The following is an 18,743-nucleotide window of genomic DNA, read 5'->3' as shown; positions in this document are numbered from 1 at the left end:
GGTATTTGCACAGGGAGTGATTACAGTCGGGGACGTGCACGGGATCAGAATTACCAGAGCACAGACATCTCGAGTGTGGAGATGGAGGGGAACTCATTGATCTGGAGGGATGAAGCTGTGGAAGAAATCAGGGCAGTCAATGGCGTTGATATTAGAGCTGCTGTCTCATGGCTCCAATGACCCAGGTTCAACCCTGACCTCGGGCGCTGTCTGTGTGGAGTTTGCACGTTTCCCCTTTGACTGTGTGGGTTTCCTCTGGGTGCTCCAGTTTCCCCTCACGTTCCGCAGGTCGTTAGATTAATTTACTGCTGTAAATTGCCCCAAGTGTGTTTATTGATGAGTGGTAGAATCTGGGTCGGCGGGGGTAGAGGGGGAGGGGCGGTGGAGTTGATGGGAATGTGTGGAGAATAAAATGGGATAAGAAAAAATGGGATGTGTAAATGAGTTCTTGATGGTCAGCAGACAGTCAGTGGGCCAAAGGGCCTGTTTCTGTGCTGAATGACTCTGCGACTCTAAATTAGAAAATGAGGATGAGGACTTAAAACACAATTGAATCAAAATCAGAATCAGGTTTATTATCACTGACATATGACATGACATTTATTGTTTTGTGGCAGCAGTACAGTGCAAAGACAAAAAAATCCATAAATTACAAAAATAAATAAATAGTGCAAAAGAAAGGAATAACGAGGTAGTGTCCATGGGTTCATGGACTGTTCAGAAATCTGATGGCGGAGGGGAAGAAGCTGTTTCTGAATCACTGAGTGTGGGTCTTCAGGCTCCTGTACCTCTTCCCCGATGATAGTAACGAGAAGAGGGCATGTCGCAGATGGTGAGGGTCCTTAATGATGGATGGTCTTTAAATGAGGCACCCGCCTCTTGAAGATGTCCTTGATGGTAGGGAAGGTTGTGTCCATGATTGCCAGGAATCTGGATTCCCCTTTCCTCCACTGTGTTAAACACAGTTTGTGTGCAGTGCTCTGTCTAATCTGGTTCCCCTGAAAAGATTGAAAAACTGGCCCCGGACCAGTGAGCAGTGGTGCTGGTGTCATTTCCACCCAAGGCCACATGTTGAAGCGAGACCCATGTGGATCTGGAGGGAACCATTTCCAACTTACTGAGCTGCCGCCACTTACCTCCCTGCACAGTGACTAGAGCAGGGCATCAGCCGTTAAAGGCACATTCTCTACAGTAGCCAGACAGCAGCAGCACACATCATGAGGACAGCAACGTTTCCTGTGAGACACATTGAAGTACTGGTGAATGACGTGCACACCAGGAGGGAGAACCCATGGGCAATGGAACGATGCTGGTAACAAACAGCATGACATGTGTCAAAGTAACCTCAAATATACCTTAAACATTGTTCTTTAAGCACAAACACACAAACGCACTAACCCCTGCTCCTACACTGTCAACATCACCTCATACGTCCTCAGTGACAACTACTCCCTCCACAATGCCCCTAGATCAAGCCTATAAATGTATAATGAAGAGGTCATCGATGAGGCAGAAACTGACAGTAATAGAAAGAGGGATCCCCAGTGGGAGGGGGTCTTCTTGGCCACAGCAGCAAGAGGGCCCAGACTGATTCAACAGGAAGTATTGAGGAATCCGAGCTCTGCACGAGTGGTCTCCGGTGAATTCTGGAGCTGCCTCATCAAATGTCCTATTGAGATCCAAATAGCTCTTCAAGTGGAGCCTACACGAAGAACCCAATAGACTGTGCTCCATGTTCTCTTGTGACTGCCAAGCAAGTTATATACATTCGGTGGGCTTCAAGCATGTATTGGGTGAATGTCTAATGCTGGAAAAGTGTCAGATATGGTCATGCAAATTCCAACTGACAGTACCTTGTGGAATTATACAATTGGTGTGATTTTACCAAACTTAGACCACCTTTCATCAGTTTGGATCACATATGGTGCTGAAAAAATCAGCACTGTGCAATCCCATTTCTTGGCTAATACAAGGTAAACAGTGCATAGTGTTTATATATGGAGAACAGAGAAGCAATAAGGAGATCTTATAAAACAGATTCACAACAAAGCTTGCTAGTAAACCAAGTTTAAGTAATCTTACTGTTCCAGACATATCATAGTTGAGTAATTTGATCTTAATGTGCCATTTGATATACTGATAGAAAGCCAAGATAAGACGGAGCTGATTGTCCTTTCCTTGCTGCCCCACAGGCACTTGATTGGGGGTGTTAAGCAGACAAAACTGATGGATCTCCAGCCTTCCTTGGCGCCTGGTGCAGGTGTTCTGGGAAATATCCCCCTCCCCCACAAAGTAAGTGGGAAGCTTCCTCCCAAACCCCCAAATCGGGTGAAGATAGAAGGGAGGTCAGGACACCTGTTCCATTACCTTCCATGCTTTGCACCTGGTAGAGACCCTGGAAAGTGGCCCTTCAGAAGTTCGGGAGAAACCCTCTCACGTGGGAACAATCTGCGAATAAGATCTTTGACCCAACCTCCAGAAAAGCAGGTTGAATATTATAAAAGGACAGAAAAAGAAAAAAGAAAAACAGGTCTTGTTGCTGCTTTTGGCAATAGGAATTAGTCCTTTCACCTTGTTCAGGAGTGCCTTCCTTATTGGGAAGGTTTCCATGGCAGGGTGAAGAATGGGCCATTTCAAAGGAACTATAACCGATAATTCAATCTTAGTTAGGGGGCAGTACATCTCCAACTTGGCTTCTTCCCTTTTATGGCTGGTATGGACTGACAGAGACAAGTCCCATATGAGGTTAGTTAGCCAGTTTTTGAGAGGGATCTACCTCAGTTATGCCACTTTCATATTTATGTGGAAGGCAGTGTTGTTTTGTGGTGCATAGACTGATCATGATTGTCACTATCACATCTCACAACATCTCTTAGACCATTATTTATAACTGTTATTAATTTTCATTGCAAAGGTGGTGGTGAGCTGCCTTCTTGTACTATTGCAGTCCTACTGGTGAAGGTGGTCCCACAGTGCTGTAGGGCAGGGAGCTCCAGGATTTAGATCCAGTGGGAACAAAGGGCCAGTGATGTATTTCCAAGTCAGGATGGTGTGTGACTTGAAGTGGAATGTGCAGGTGGTGGTACTCCCTTGCATCAGCTGCCCTTGTCCTCCTTGATGGTGAAAGATGCATCATGTGGTCCCATTCAGATCTGATCAAAAGTCTCCTGTTCTCTGTGGCAGGTCAAAACAAGGTGGCTCCACTGTAGAGTTGGAAGTCAGATGCTTATTCCAGACAGTGGCTCAAATCCCATTGTTTCCACAAGGATTTGGTTGCATGTTCACAGAGGAGAAGAAACAGTGAGCTGGATGGTTTATTGAATCCCTATGGATGGAAGGACTGGGTTAATCCTCACACAAACAATCTCCTTATGTTGAACATACATCTGGGGAACAATATTGGTGATGCCAGTAACCACTGACTGCTGTGGATTTCAGGGCAGAATAAGACGAGAGTGGTTAGGGATGGGGGAAGGGAAGTTCAGATCTATTTATAGATAGAATGGAAGCATAAAAGTCTGATGTTTTCTTTCTGTCTTACTGAAGTGTGAGGAAATGTTGATTCAGTCAGAAGGAATGTTTGGAAAATACCTTTGCCAGATGAACTGATGGTCTCCATGCTGTTATATTTTGGGTTGGATACTAAAGCCGCACATCTGGTTGAAATTGTAATTCAAGTAAATAACTCTTCTTGGTATTAACATCCCCAACAGACTTAATCTTTACAACTTAAATCTTTAGTGTGTGGCAATACAGATCTGAATTAGCAGGGTATTGATTGAGTGGTCGTCTGAACATATAGCTCAGAAAGGCCTGCTGTGTTCACTTGGTTCAACATTGAGGCAAATTTCCTCATTTCTCAGAATTTGAAAAAGACAAAGTGTCAGGAGGAGTCTCGATGCACTCAGGAAAAAATGGTGATGGGCGGAGAGGGGGTGATGTTTTCCCAAAGTACAGTACTTTGGGGCAACCCTCCTCGGTGAAGGTTCTGGTTGTTGCTGTATTGATAGGACAACTAATGTTTTCTGTATTCCCAGGTCATGGGAAATAAAGTGAAAACAACACAAAATGATGCAAAACATGCTGCAGTTTTTGAAAGGAGACGATTCACTAAAAATATTATTCAGCCATCTATATTACAGTTCCAATAGGCACCTTGTCTCTGAGCCCTAACTCCACTCTATTTCAAAAACCATAAAATGTCCAAAACACTCAGCAGGTCAGGTAGCATCTGTGGAGAGAGAAACAGTCAGTCCTCCATGTCAATGATCATTTGTCAGACCTTTCCACAGAAAGGCAATTTTTCTTTTTGTTTCAGATTTCCTGCATCTGCAGTTATTTTTTGCTTCAATGATCTACTCTACTTGCCTGACATCTAAATATTAGCTGGGATTTTGCTGAGAGCAAATCGCTTTTCAAACCCTCTGCTCAGAGATCAGTTCTGCACCTACCTGAGGTGCGTGGAACAATGAACTTGCTGATGTCGGGCTTAGATCCTACAGCCAGGCCTTGGTCAGCTGCAGAGCCTCACACACTGACCTTCTACCATGTGGATGAGCCACAAGTTGCACCCAGCAAACAGCTGAGAACACCTCTGGTGGATGGCAAAACCATAGCCCCAACACTGCTTAATGCTTCACTATTGAAAACCACTAAAATCAAATAAATAATTAATGCTTTTTAAAAATTAAAACACTTCAAACAAAAATGGTATTAGCTAAAACACTGTAAATAATTTAAAATGATACAGCAAACAAATAAATAATATGAATAACTTACCTCATTGTCATCTTTCTTCTTCTTTGCTGTAAACAACACAGATGCTGCACAGATCTACAAGAAGATTTCCCAATGCAAAATGCTGAGTATTTCCAGCAAGTTCGTGTTCTGTTATTGGTCTCTATGTGGGGTCCAGCAGTCAAGCATAACCAAGCAAGACCAAGTCAGTAAGACCAAGGAACTGATTGTGGACTTCAGGGAAGTTGGGAGAACACACACCAGTTCTCATTGTGGGGTCAGCAGTGGAAAAGGTGAACAGCTTCAAGTCACTGGGCGTTAACATCTTGGAGGATCTATCCTGGGCCCAACACATTCATGCAATCATGAAGAAGGCACACCAACTGCTCCACTTCATTAGAAGTTTGAGGAGATTTGGTATGTCACCAAAGACTCTTACAAGTTTCTGCAGATGTATGGTGGAGAGCATTCTGACTGGTTGCAACACTGCCTGATATGGAGGCTCCATTGCACAGGATTGCAAGAGGCTGCAGAGGGCTGTAGACTCAGCCAGCTCCACCACAGACCCAACCCGCCCCACCATTGAGGATATCTTCAAGAGGCAGTGCCTCAAGAAGGTGGCATCCATCATTAAGGACCCTCATCATTTGGGACATGCCCTCTTCTCATTACTACCATTGGCGAGAAGATACAGGAGCCTGAAGACCCACACTCAATGATTTAGAAACAGCCATCATATTTCTGATAGGTCTGTGAACCATGAACACTACCTCGTTATTCCTTTTTTGCACTATTTATTTAGTTTTGTAATTAATAGTATTTTTACACCTTTGCACTGCACTGCTAATGCAAAACAACAAATTTCATGTCACATACGTCAGTAATAATAAATCGGATTCTGATTCTGATTCACTGGCCGGAATCGGTGAGAAATTTCAGGACTTTTGCACTGAGATGTGCATGCGCAAAGTCCCAAAGCTTGCTGGCATTTACCAGGGTAAGTATTGGTCATTCCGTATGCATTTGTGGCCATTTTCCGGCCAGTTCCAGGCCATTATATTAAAAATCACACATGACGTCTTGTGACGTCTGAGTCTGATAGCTTTAATTTAATAGTGACTAAGTTACTGTTCAAACAGTGTTTCGCACTTTCTCCTGTTCACATATCCATTTTAATTGGAATGTTTTTACAATCTAAGTAATTAAATTTTTATTGTTGAGAAATATTTAACATTAGAATGATTACAGATACTCTTTCTGAAGTGAAAAAGTGAACAGCATGTAGCTAAAACTATAGTTTGAAAGCTGTTAGTTGATTGTCCCAACAGAGAAGTAATTTAACTTTCATTGTTTTTAATTGTGCAAAATAGCTGAATGTTATTTTGCAGCAATTCTAAAGACTGTAGGAGCTCATTATTCAGTTCAATCCACAACTTCAACAAAATCTCATACTATACAACTGAACAAGAAAGAAGGCTCCTTTCAAAAATAGTTAAGCACTTAATATTTTAATGTGGCATAAGAGCAAAATTACTTCATGAATCTTAAACAACAAAGGCTTGTGCCAACTGCTGTGTCTTAGCTGCTTCACCAACTGTTCTGAACACAGTGGAAGCCTATTAAGACCCAAGGCTGCACGACTGTAGACAGGCTGCTGTCAAGTGGAATGTGAGAAGAGATTCCACAGACTGTCTCACTTCAGTCTGCAGCATGCAAAACAAAAGAAAGCACAACTGCAACTGTTCAAGGCAGCTGACAAATCCCAGAGGCACATGAGGATTAGAGACTTCATAAAGTTAGAGCTGTATCAATGAATCCATTCAAAACAAATGGGGACACAATAATAACTGCATAGTGGGGAATTATAGGAGAGTTGACTTCAGTAACTGTCCACAGACTGTGGAAAGACAGAGAATTATTGCAGAGTTGGAAGCACCGGAGGGTAATATTGTTCTGGACCTTTTGCTTACAGCTGTGCTCCTCATTTGATATGATTGTAGAAACACTTTCAGGTAAAATGGTATCAGGAACAGCTATAAGTGGTCTCAATCTCTTTCTCTGATGGGAGTTGGCTCTCTATCCTGCACTTATTTGTGCAGTGGTTTAACCTAGAATTTCACAAGAGTGAAATTGTCCCTCCTCAGCTGGTCTAGGTGAGTGTGGGTAGGCAGGGATGAAGGCAGGGTCCCTGGGTGTCAGTCACATACCTGCCACTGGTCCAGGGGGTAAGTACCTTTTCTGGATTAAAGTGGCAGAGCCCAGCACCAAGGTAGGGCTCAATGTGACTTTTTTACCTGGGCCATTTCACTTTGTCTCTATTTTCTTCCATTAGGACAAATGGTGAACACACAACAGTTACACTTCTGCCAGATTTTCCAGAAGCCAGAGGCCTCACAGCTCCAGAGACACAGGTTCCAACCTGACCTCCGGTGCTGGCTGTGTGGAGTTTGTACGTTTTCCCTGTGTCTGTGTGGGTTTCCTCCAAGTGCTCTAGTTTCCTCCAACATCCTAATGACCTGCAGGTTAGGAGGTTAATTGGCCACTGTAAAATTCTCCTAGTGTGCAGATGAATGGTGGAATCTGGGAGGAGCTGATGGGAATGTTGGAAGAATAAAATGTAGGATTAATGTAAATGGGCAGGTGATTGTCAACACAGACTGGGTGGGCTGTAGGACCTTCTTCCATGCTGTGTGTTTCGAGGATTCTACGACTAGTGGGGAGGAGAGGAGGGAAAATGTATGACTATAAAAAGATTAAGAATACTCTGAAGAGGGAAATCAGGAGGGCAAAGTAAAGGTATGAAATCGATCTGGCAGGTAAGGTTAAGGAAAATCCCAAGAGGTTCTATAGCTATATTAAAAGTAAAAGAATAGCCAGGGAGAGAGCCGGTCTCCTTAGAGATCAGTGGGGACACCTATGTCTTGAGCCACAGGAGACAGGTGGAATTTTTAAGGAATATTTCTCCTCCATTGTTTAATTAGGTGAAAATTATGGTTGCTCAAGAGATAAGGGAAACAAATGGCGATGTTTTGGAGGACATTCATATTACCACAGAGGAGGTATTTGTAGCCTTACAGTACACTAAGGTGAATAAATCCCCAGGGTCAGACCGAGTGCATCCTAGGTCTATGTGCGAGGCTAGGGGAGAAATTGCGGAAGCCCTTGCAGAGATTTTTGCTTCCTCGTTAGCCACTGGTGAAGTTCCTGAAGACTGGAAAGTGGCTAATGTTATTCCGTTGTTTAAGAAAGGTAGCAAGGACAAGCCAAGGAATTACAGGCAGGTCAGCCTGAAGTCAATAGTGGGGAAGTTACTGGAGGGAATTCTGAAGGACAGGATCAACCATCATTTGTATAGACAGTGTCTGATTAGGAGGAATCAGCATGGCTTTGTGTGTGGAAAGTCATGCTTGACGAATCTTGTTGAGGTTTTTGAAGAGGTAACCAAAAAGGTAGATGAGGGTAGGGCAGTGGATATTGTCTATTGGACTTTAGCAAGGCCTTCGACAACGTCCCACATGGCAGGCTGGTCTGGAAGGTTACGTCCCATGGAATCCAGGGAGGGCTAGTTAGCTGGGTTCAAAGTTGGCTCAGAGGTAGGAAGCAGAGGGTGGTGGTTGAAGGTTGTTTCTCAGAATGGAGGCCAGTGACTAGTGGTGTGCTGCAGGGGTTGGTGTTGGGACCCCTGTTATTTGTTATTTATATAAATGATTTGGATGCAAATGCACAAGGCTCAATTAGTAAATTTGCTAATGACACAAAATTCAGAGGTGTTGTTGATAGTGAAGAAGGTTATTGTAGATTACAGGGGGATCTTGATCAGTTAAGGAAGTGGGCTGAGGAGTGGCAAATGGATTTTAATATAGGTAAATGTGAGGTGATGCAATTTGGAAAGTCAAACCAGTGTAGGATTTATACTATGAATGGTAGCATATTAGGGAGTGTAATGGAACAGAGGGACCTAGGAGTACAGGTGCATAGTTCATTGAAAGTGGCACCACACATAGACAAGGTGGTGAAAAAGGTGTTGAGTTTGCTGGCCCTCATCAGTCAGAGCACTGAGTATAAGAGTGAGACATTACGTTGCAACTGTATAAGTCATTGGTGAGGCCGCACTTGGAGTACTGTGCACAGTTTTGGTCACCCTCTTATAGGAAAGACGTAGTTAAACTAGAAAGAATGCAGAAAAGATTTAGGAGGATGTTGCCAGGACTAGAGGGCCTGAGTTATAGGGAGAGGTTGGCCAGGCTAGGTCTTTTTTCCTTGGAATGTAGGAGAATGGGTGTTGATATTATAGAGGTTTATAAAATCATGATGGTCATAGATAAGGTGGATGGTAGCAGTCTTTTCCCTAGGGTAGGGGAGTCCTAAACTAGGAAGTGAGAGGGGAAGGATTTAAAAGGGACCTGAGGGGCAACTTCTTCACACAGAGCATGTGAGCATATGGAACGAGCTGCCAGAGGAAGTGGTTGAGACAGGTGCAATAATATCATTTAAGAAGCACTTGGGCTTAGAAGGATATCAGCCGAAGGCAGGAAATTGGGACTAGATGGGTGGGCACCATGGTCAGTATGGACTTGTTGGAGTGAAGGGCCTGCATCCATGCTCTGTGACTCTATGACTCTAAATGGAGACCAAATGATCACCCAGACTGACAACTCACCAATGGTGAGTTTTGCGACATATTTGATCAATAACAGCTGTCTGCTGTTACACCAAACAGTTCCAGCTGGTCTTCCTTTAGCACAGCAGTTGCTGGGATTAATATCAATAGGAAGTACACATGTGTACCTTTAAAAAAAAGGGTATTCCAGCAACTGCCTGGGTATATTACAAACATGCTATTGTATAACAGAGTGAGGCAGTCAACTGCAAGGTGACTCATGGCTAAGCATGTTCTGTGAATGTTGCTGTCTGTTTAAAAAAGGTATGAAACAATACACCATATGGTACTTTTATACAACCTGCTCTCTCCTGACTGGAACAATTGTCTCTAAACCAAGTTAGGATGGCTTTACAATGTATTCAGCTGAAAGCTAAAACCCTTTGAATGAAGGATTTAATAAGCCAGAAATGAAAGGGTAATATCATCGTGGGTTCCCTCATTCATGTTGAAACAATTCACACTTTTACAATACTGCAAACCATAATCAGTTGATTCAGAATTTAGACAGTGCAATTTTCATTAAAGTGCATCTGCACGAATGTCATTGTTAACTGTATCAAAAATGGAACCAGCAGCTCTTTAAACAGAAGACATGAGGGACTGCACATGTTGAAGGCTAGAGTAAAAAACAAAGGGCTGGAGGAACTCAGTGGGTCGAGCAGTGTCTGTGGAGGCATAGGGATGGTTGACATTACAGGTCAGGACCTGATGCAGGGTCTCAACCTGAAATATCAACCATCCGTCTGCCTCCATAGATGCTGCTTGATCCGCTGAGTTTCTCAGCAGTTTGTTTTTATCTCTTTAAGTAGTGTGAGGTAGGTTACAGCATCAATCCACTATCTGAGTTAATTTAGGCATTTCACATCTGTGCCCAGATACCTAATGTCATGGAGGGTTAATGAATAACAAAAGAACCATTTCCTTCTTTGATTGCATCAAGGTGTGATCCACGAGCTCAGCAGCATCCTTCTCTCGTAAGGGGGAGATTTGATTCCATTGATTAAAAAAGGTTATGTGTCAATCAAATTGATATGTCCTAAGTTGATGAAATTATTTTCTCTGGTGCAGGGATTGGAACAACGGAACCTTAGCCTTTAAACTAGAGTTAATTATGATTAAACTTCACACTGGTGGTTTCAGGAAGGATTTCTTCACTCAAATGGCCACTCTGCAGTTCCCTCATGCAGAAAGTTGTTGAGGTTTAGGGCAACTGAAAATTTGAAAACTGAAATTGATAGACTTTTGTTATACCTCAGTATCAAGGGGAAGGGGATGGAGGAGAATAAATGGAGGAGAGATAGATATTAACAATGAATGGCAAGGGAGGCAGAAGTCATCACCTATTTTCTAACATCCTGAGAACAGAACCATTCTTACAATATACCTCCAGAATTAATTTTCTTGCTAATCTTTGCAGACAATGGAATTATACTTTTGTGTATTGTTTACTTTCCAGTGTATATAATTTCTATTATGTGTCACATATAATAAAACTTCTTTGGTTTCTTGGTTTCAAGAACATTTAGGTTCCTAATATTGCATTTCCCCATACTACAGCAAACAGAAGCAGTTCACAGATTCAGATCTTGCCTCTCACCTCTCAGCAATGATTGTGCCTTTCAAGTGTACTGCAATGTTTGCAATGTATTCCGACATTGCCCTTAATCCAAGCTCAGAGGTATCCAGAGAAACATACAGAAAATAGATGCTTAGCTAATTAGAGTGGGGTGAAAATGTTGCTTGCAGAGCAAAGTTTGAAGAATGTTACTGCAGGAGATGGAGGTGGTGGGATCGGGGTAGGGGATTCTGTGAAAGGGACCCTGACAATGTTTCTCAGGACTGAGATGAGATCACAACCAGTCAGTGGGTTGTGAATGTTTGAAATTCTCTACCCCAGTGAGCTGTAGATGGTAGTTGTTGAATATATTCAAGTCCGAGATTGGTAGATTTTGGACCCCGAGGGAATAAAGGGAGATGTAATGGCTTTGAAAACTGGCTTGAGGTGAAAAATCATCTATGATCTAGTTGAATGATGGAGCGGACACGAGGGGGTGGAAAACCCATTCCTACACTTGCTGAGTACTTGTGGTTTGAACTGCTAAGATGGCTGCTGTGTGACACCTGAGCCACTCAAAATAAACGAACACAAGTTCTAGTGAAGTAGCAGCTGATACAGGTGTCATTGCAGAGCTGTTGAAAACTCCCCCCAATGTGTAACATCAGCACAAGTCTATGAACAGTTATAGTTTTAAGGGCAGCTGTTCAAAAATGAACGATGTATAATTGATTTTTGGAACAGGAACAGGACTTACCTTTCACAATGCTTTAGAGTTATATAATGTATCACAATGAATCACACACAAAAACACATTCTGTGCATATTGTCAAGAGAAGGGAACATACTTCTGAAGTTTGTTAAGGTGGTTCCTTTTCATTAAAGTGGTTCTGTTTTAGTCTACTAAGAACTGGCACTAAACTCATCCAAATACTTTGAGTGAATTCTCTGCCACAAACAGACTTTTATCATTGTTGGATTTGACCTCATCATGTACACACCTTGCCCTGATTTTCTTTTATTTTGGAACAATGCTATTTTTGAGCAAGTGCAAAGTTTCACTTATATTTTTCCCGCCCTCATCTGTTCTTTCTATAGTTACAGCTGGTACTCAGTGCATTGAGAGTTAGCGTGAGTAATAAGTATTTCCTAACTTTTGTTTACTCAGTTTTTCTCCAACCAATTATTATTGAGATTTATATTTGATGCAGAGCTTTAGGTGGGTTTTGACATTGCAAATGAAACAGCAGCTCACCAGATAGCATGTTCTCCACTGCTTCTATCAAACCTCAGAAAGCCCTGCAACCAATGTGGTGGCTTTATAGTGCAGTTGATCCCTTGATAATGGGCTCAGGACTAGTCTAATTCCTGGCCATCTCTCACCAATAACCAGCAATGAACAGAAAGAATGAACTTAAACAGGAGCAAAGCATGAAATGAGAACAGAAAATGCTGCAAATACTCAGCAGGTCAGGCAGCATCGGAGGAGGCAGAAAGCAACCTTTCGATTCCCTACCAGCTGATCGGCTGTCAAGGAACCTCTGGGTACAGCGCAGGGACAGTGATTAAATTACTGGACAAGGAATCAAGAGAACTGAGTTCTGGAATTTAAATTCAGCTAATGTTATGCAATTTAAAAAAAAATAAAAGTGAGAATGGGCACAAAACTGTCAAAGAAGATCTGTCCTTTAGAGTGCGAATCCAACTGTCCTTCCCAGCTCTGGTCTCCGTACGACTCCAGACCCATCAACATCTACTGAAGTGACCCAGAACGCCACAAGGCATGACCTTGTGATGTGCTAGGCCAAGGGAAGTCAGGGGTGGGCAGTAAATGCTTCCCTTGGCAGGAATATAAATTGTTTGTGGTCAATTTTGGCAGGTAATTGACGGCCACCCAAAGGCATTGCCGTTACTCCTGGCCCACCCACACACTCACACGTGTGGGGTGAAGAGCTGATCTCACTGGCCCTACCCCAGGACACCCTGAAAAACTAATAGAAGGGAAAATTTGAGACAAAGTTTGGCTTCTGGCAAAGCCGATAATTGATTTTAAGTTTCTGACATTTCCCTGACATTTAGAGAAATTTAATATACTAAATTTGATTTAAATAATGAAAAAAGTTATGCTAAAATGCTAAAAACATTCCACTGAAGTCAAAGGTTCAAAAGAATATGGTTGTTTTATCCTTTGCTTCCCAAAGCCATTGTCCCAGAATCCCAGTGGAATCAATGGGGTAAACTAGGGGAGTTTCAGCAAGACCGGGCAGAGCCGGCAGAGAGTAGTGACTGTCACAGCACCCTGGCACAGCTGTCACCCAGTAAAGCCCAGACTTACTGAGTCTGAGGCTCAGTTCCATTGGAATGGTCCTGGTGCCTGGTTCACTTCAGAATTGCTGGTTATAACCAGGGAGATTCATCGCATCTCATTTCAGGTGTTGCTATAACAGGGCCACATTTAATCAATGCCATTAGCGTATCAGCACTGATCAATCCAAAGGAAGAGAAAGAAAGCCAGTTGTTTCATTTTTCCTCTTTGTGAGGAGAACACCCATTAAGTTACCAATGGGGAACTCACAAAGACAGGATCTGATGAGTTGTCCCATCGAGGAACAGTGTCTTTAAAGGGACACATCAGCAGCCAGAAAACAGGCCTTTGATTTATCCAAAGGCAACACTGAGCTGCAGGAAAGGGGAATAATCTGGTATTGGTATTGTTTTATTATTGTCACTTGTACCGAGGTACAGTTAAAAACTTGTCTTGCGTACCGTTCATGCAGATCAATTCATTACACAGTGCATTGAGGTAGTAATAACAATAGCAGAATAGATTAAAGTGTCACAGCTACATCTGGGATGTTAAACAACATCAAATATAGCCAGAACTTTGTGATTTCCTGCAAATATTTTAAGTATGTCTCAATAACCCACAGGCATTTAACTATGGAATTGTTGGACTATTTTGATTCCACAAATAAGATTAAAGCAGTCTCATGTCACTTCTTACAGCAGAGGAGGTATAACGCACTGATTCTGGGTATTTGTGAGAAGTGATAAGACACATGTCTGTTAATGTGGTCAATTCAGGAAAGGTCAAAAAGATTTGCACAAATCAGCAAAATCAATAAATATTGAAGATATGGCATAATTTGGAATGATAAATAATTACAAGGGAATTAAATATATATTGAAATCAGAATATTATTCTGTACCCTTGGAAAGAACTTTGCACTACAGGATCAGTTAATCTGTTTCTGGTTGTACTACTTGAGGAATATCCATTGTTCTGGGAGCTCTCCTCTGTTCTTTGAGTTCAGTTCAGTTTAAATGTCATGGCACCCTGACAGTGAACATCTTATATTGTGTCTTCATGAGTGTTCTAGATTATTTCAAGGGATCAGAACCTTCTTTAAGGATATCGTTGTGTGGAAGTGAGTCCTTGACCATGAACAAATAGGCTTCTTGGGCTGATGAACTTTCCCTGAGCTTTTCATTCCTGTATTGTTATGACCACCAGTATGTGCAATTGTTTCAGTTTATCATGCTTGCCAATTATTTTCTCTGAAGGAGACGGAGAAGGAAAAAACAGCAAAACCACAGTTGAAGTCAGTGCTAATTTTGCTGATGATTCTGTGTTATGGAAAGGTGTTGGCTGGGAGCAAGTGCATTAGCTCACACGTCTGAATTCCTGGCAGTTTATAAATCTGCTCCTGCTGGAAGAACATTTACTTTTGATCTCCCTTTTGGTACACAGGATCAGCTAGTTGAATATATGTATAAAAAAACAAAAAGAAAACTGGAGAATGCATAAGACAAGGGAATAGACAACAAATGGTGGGACACCAAGGACAGTGGGATCTTGGAGCGCAAGTCCATAGATCCCTGAAAGTAGCATTATAGGTAGGTAAGTGGGTAAGTAGGCATTGAGGATACTTGCATTTACTGGTTGAGACATGGATTACAGGAGCAGAAAGGTCATGCTAGAACTATATACAACATAAGCTGGACCACAGCTACAGCACTCTGTGCAGTTCTAATTACCCCAGTACAGGAAAGACGTGATGGTACTAGAGAGGGTACAGAGGAGATTTTGAGGATGTTGTCAGGGCTGAAGATTTCAGTTGTTTGACGAGAGTGACTCAACTGGGGTTGTTCACTGTGGAACAAAGGAGAATAAGGGGAGATTTAATCAAAGTGTATAATATTTTTAGAAACTGAAGCAGGGTAAACAAAAATAACCTATTTCTCAGCAGGAAGGAGAATAACAAGGAGGGCCAGAAATTTGATTGGACGGACTAGACGGGAGTTGAACAAATTTTTATTTGTCAGTGAGTCCCGGCGTCAGGAACTCGCTGTCTGAGGGAGGTGGCGGCATAAACCTTCATCACATTTCAACAGCTCCTGTTAACCATCTGAAGAGCCATAACCCAGAGGCGATGGACCAAGACCTGGAAATGGAATGACCTGGAGCTCATTTTTGACTGGCATGGATACAATGGGCTGAATGGCCTCAGGCTGTGATACAAATTCCTCTGATTGTATGACCCACAGATGAGGTCAGAGGATTTTGGGGGTTCAACCAGCCATTAATATAGATCTGCTGCATTGTGTAGGAAGACTGGTGTCACTGCTGGCGAATGAACTTCTCCAATGGACAGTTCATTGGGACTGAGGACGATGTGCTTTGTGGGTTCTCAGGTGACTGATGAAGTGAATGTGGGAACGGTAGATTCTGCCATAGGTGAGGTGGGAGGGTGTGATGGGACGGGGTGAGTGTGTTCCTTCCACTATTTACATAGGCCTTCTGTGTGTAGCCTCAAGGTTCTCAATCACCACCTGAGTGCTCTGGTCATGGCCCAGAGGTTCCCTGGAATTGGTGGGGATGCTGCATTTCTTCAAGGAAACTTAGAGCACTTCTTTGAATCTTTTCCCTGTCTGCCTGGTAATCTCTTTCCACAACAGAGAATCGAGCAATTCTGTGTTCATTCTGAGACAAAAGAACAGACAAAGCAAACTGTTAATTAGAGTCAGAATACACTGCCTGAACATTACAGCATATTATTGTTCCAGTGCAATATGATCTATCCTGTATTAACATTTGGGAGACATGTCTGTGAACCTCAGAGATCTGTATATGGTGTTTTCAGTTCGTCCAAAATCTGCGATCACCAGGAAACAGGCAACACTGCCCCCTTCTGGTCAGCCCACAATTCATTCTGCTCTGAAACATCTTGGCCTCAGTTGTCTTCAACTCCCGCTGTTCACCACAACTGGACCACTTTTCTTGTTGGGATTCTTTTGTCTTAAAGCGCTATATATTTGTTGTAATCTATGTATTAAACAAGCAATGAGTAACATTTAAAGAATTAATACATGGTTATCACAAATATATTGCTCTTTATGGCACAAAATCCCAACAGGAAAAGTAGTCCAGCTGTGGCTAACAACAGAATTTGAAGACACTATTGAAGATTTACAAGTCGAAGAGCAATAAACCTAAAGATTAAGAACATTTCAGAACTGAGCAAAGGAAGATCGTGGCATTGATAGGGAAAGGGAAGGTAGAATATGAGTGAGAAACATAAAAACAGACTGTAAAAGCTTGTATAAATATATAAAAAGATTCACAAAAGTTAATGTGGGTTTACACACCAAAAGAGGCAAAATCACTTTGGGAATTAAGAAAAAAAACAAATATTTTTTGTCTGTCTTCAAGGAAGAAGACACAGGAAGTCTTTAGGAAATAGTGAAGAACAACTGGTCTCGAGTGAATGAAAAGCTGAAAGAAATTAGCATTATTTAAAAAAAAGTTTTGATGAAATAATGGGACTTAAAGCTAATAGATCCCCAGAACCTGATAATCTGCATTCCAAAGTTTTGAAAGAGGTGGCTATGGAGATTGTGGATGCACTGGTTGTCATCTTCCAAAACTGCACCGATCCTAGAACAGTTGCCAGAGATTGGAAGGTAGTGAATCATTGGAATTCTCTAGTTTAGAAAGGTGTGAGAGAGAAACTGGGTGACTACAGACCAATTAGTTTGACATTAATAGTAGGAAAAATGATAGAACCTCTTATTAAAGAATTGGCAGCAGGGCATATGGAAAATAATAACAGATATATGAAGGGGAAATCACATTTAACAATCTGCTAGAGATTTTTGAGGTTGTACAAGCTGTATAGATAAGGGAGAATGTAGTATATTTGTTCTTCTAGCGGGCCTTTGATAAAGTACCATACAAGAGGTTTTAAGCCAAATTGGAGCATGTGGGATTGGTAATAACATAATCAAGAATGGTTTTTGGATAGAAAACAGTGAGTGGGAATAAATGGTTCATTTTCAATTTGTGAGGCTATGACTAGTGTTCATTAGTCTATTTATTGGACTGTAGGGATCAGTGTTGGGCCTCACCTATTCACAATCCATATCGGTGACTGGGTTGAAGGGATCAGGTGTAATATATCCAAGTTTGCTGCTGATACAAAACTGGGTGGCAGGGGGGTTGTGAAAGAGATGCAGATAGACTGCTGGTGAATGGAATATAATGTGGAAATTGCTAGGTTATCCGTGTTGGTGGAAAAATTCAAAAAGTGGGAGTATTTGTGGGAGGAATTAATGTTCAGGGAGATCTGGGTGTCCTCGTACATGAATCATTGAAAGTTAATGGGCAAATACAGAAAACAATTAGGAAGGCCAGCGTTATGTTGGTTTTCTTTTGCAAGAGGATTTGAGTATGAGTAAATCCTCCATAAAATTATATAGGGCCCTGGTGAGACATACTTGAAATGTTATGGACAGATCTGGTCTCTGCCTCACAAAGGATATATGAAACAGTTAAAGTTCAGGGCAGGTTCATTAGATTGACTCCAGGGATGGGGTAAGGATGGGGTGGGGCAGGGGAGGCTGTGGATTGTCCTAAATGGTAAAATGATTCTTGATACGAACTTTTCCGAGGAATTGACACGGCAGATGTAGGGGTAATATTTTCCAAAGCTGGAATATCAAGAACCAGACATCATAGTCTCAAAATATGGGGTTGGCCAGAGATGAAAAAAAGCTTCTTGAACCAGATGGTTGTGAATCTTTGGGATTTTCTTCCCCGGAGGGCTGTGGAGACTCAGTCACTGAATATATTCAAGAGATTGATAGATTTTGGGCATTCAGAGAATTCAGAGACATGGGGTTAGTGCAGGCAAGTGGTGCTGAGGGAGAAGTTCAGTGCTAAATAGCAGATTGGGCATTAGGGGTCAAATGGCCAACTCCTTCTCCTATTTCTTATGTTCTTAAAAGAAATAATAAACCATTGTTTTTCAGAAAGGAAACATCAAATGATATCCAAGTGTCATTTACATTTGAGTGTTCACTTCAATCCTCACTGGTTCCACCTGACGTGAAAAGTATCACACACAAACATGATGTGCTCCTTCCCTAGGGCTACCTGGGCACAGACAAAAATGCAGATAAGAGTCAGGGACCCAGAATCAACTCCTCACTGACTGTATCTAACTTTAACTCCACAATAATGAACCTTGGTCATGCTGCATTATACATCCCAGATCCCCAGCGGAAGGGAGATATGTTAAGTTTCTGAAGTGTGGACTATGAATGGGTTGTCCAATAGTTTGCATATTTAATAAGCTGTCCTTCCAGCCAATCAGATGCAAGTGCCATCACAGTCATTGTGACATTCTCCTCCCCTCATTAACCAAGTTTCTTACCGTTAAGTAAAGGCAGGATTTTCATTTTCAGATAAAATTAAGAATAAAAATTAACAATAAGATCAACTAATAG

This window comes from Pristis pectinata, chromosome 8, assembly GCF_009764475.1.
Source record: "Pristis pectinata isolate sPriPec2 chromosome 8, sPriPec2.1.pri, whole genome shotgun sequence".
NCBI classification, from domain to species: Eukaryota; Metazoa; Chordata; class Chondrichthyes; order Rhinopristiformes; family Pristidae; genus Pristis; species Pristis pectinata.
This window is presented reverse-complemented; position numbering follows the sequence as displayed.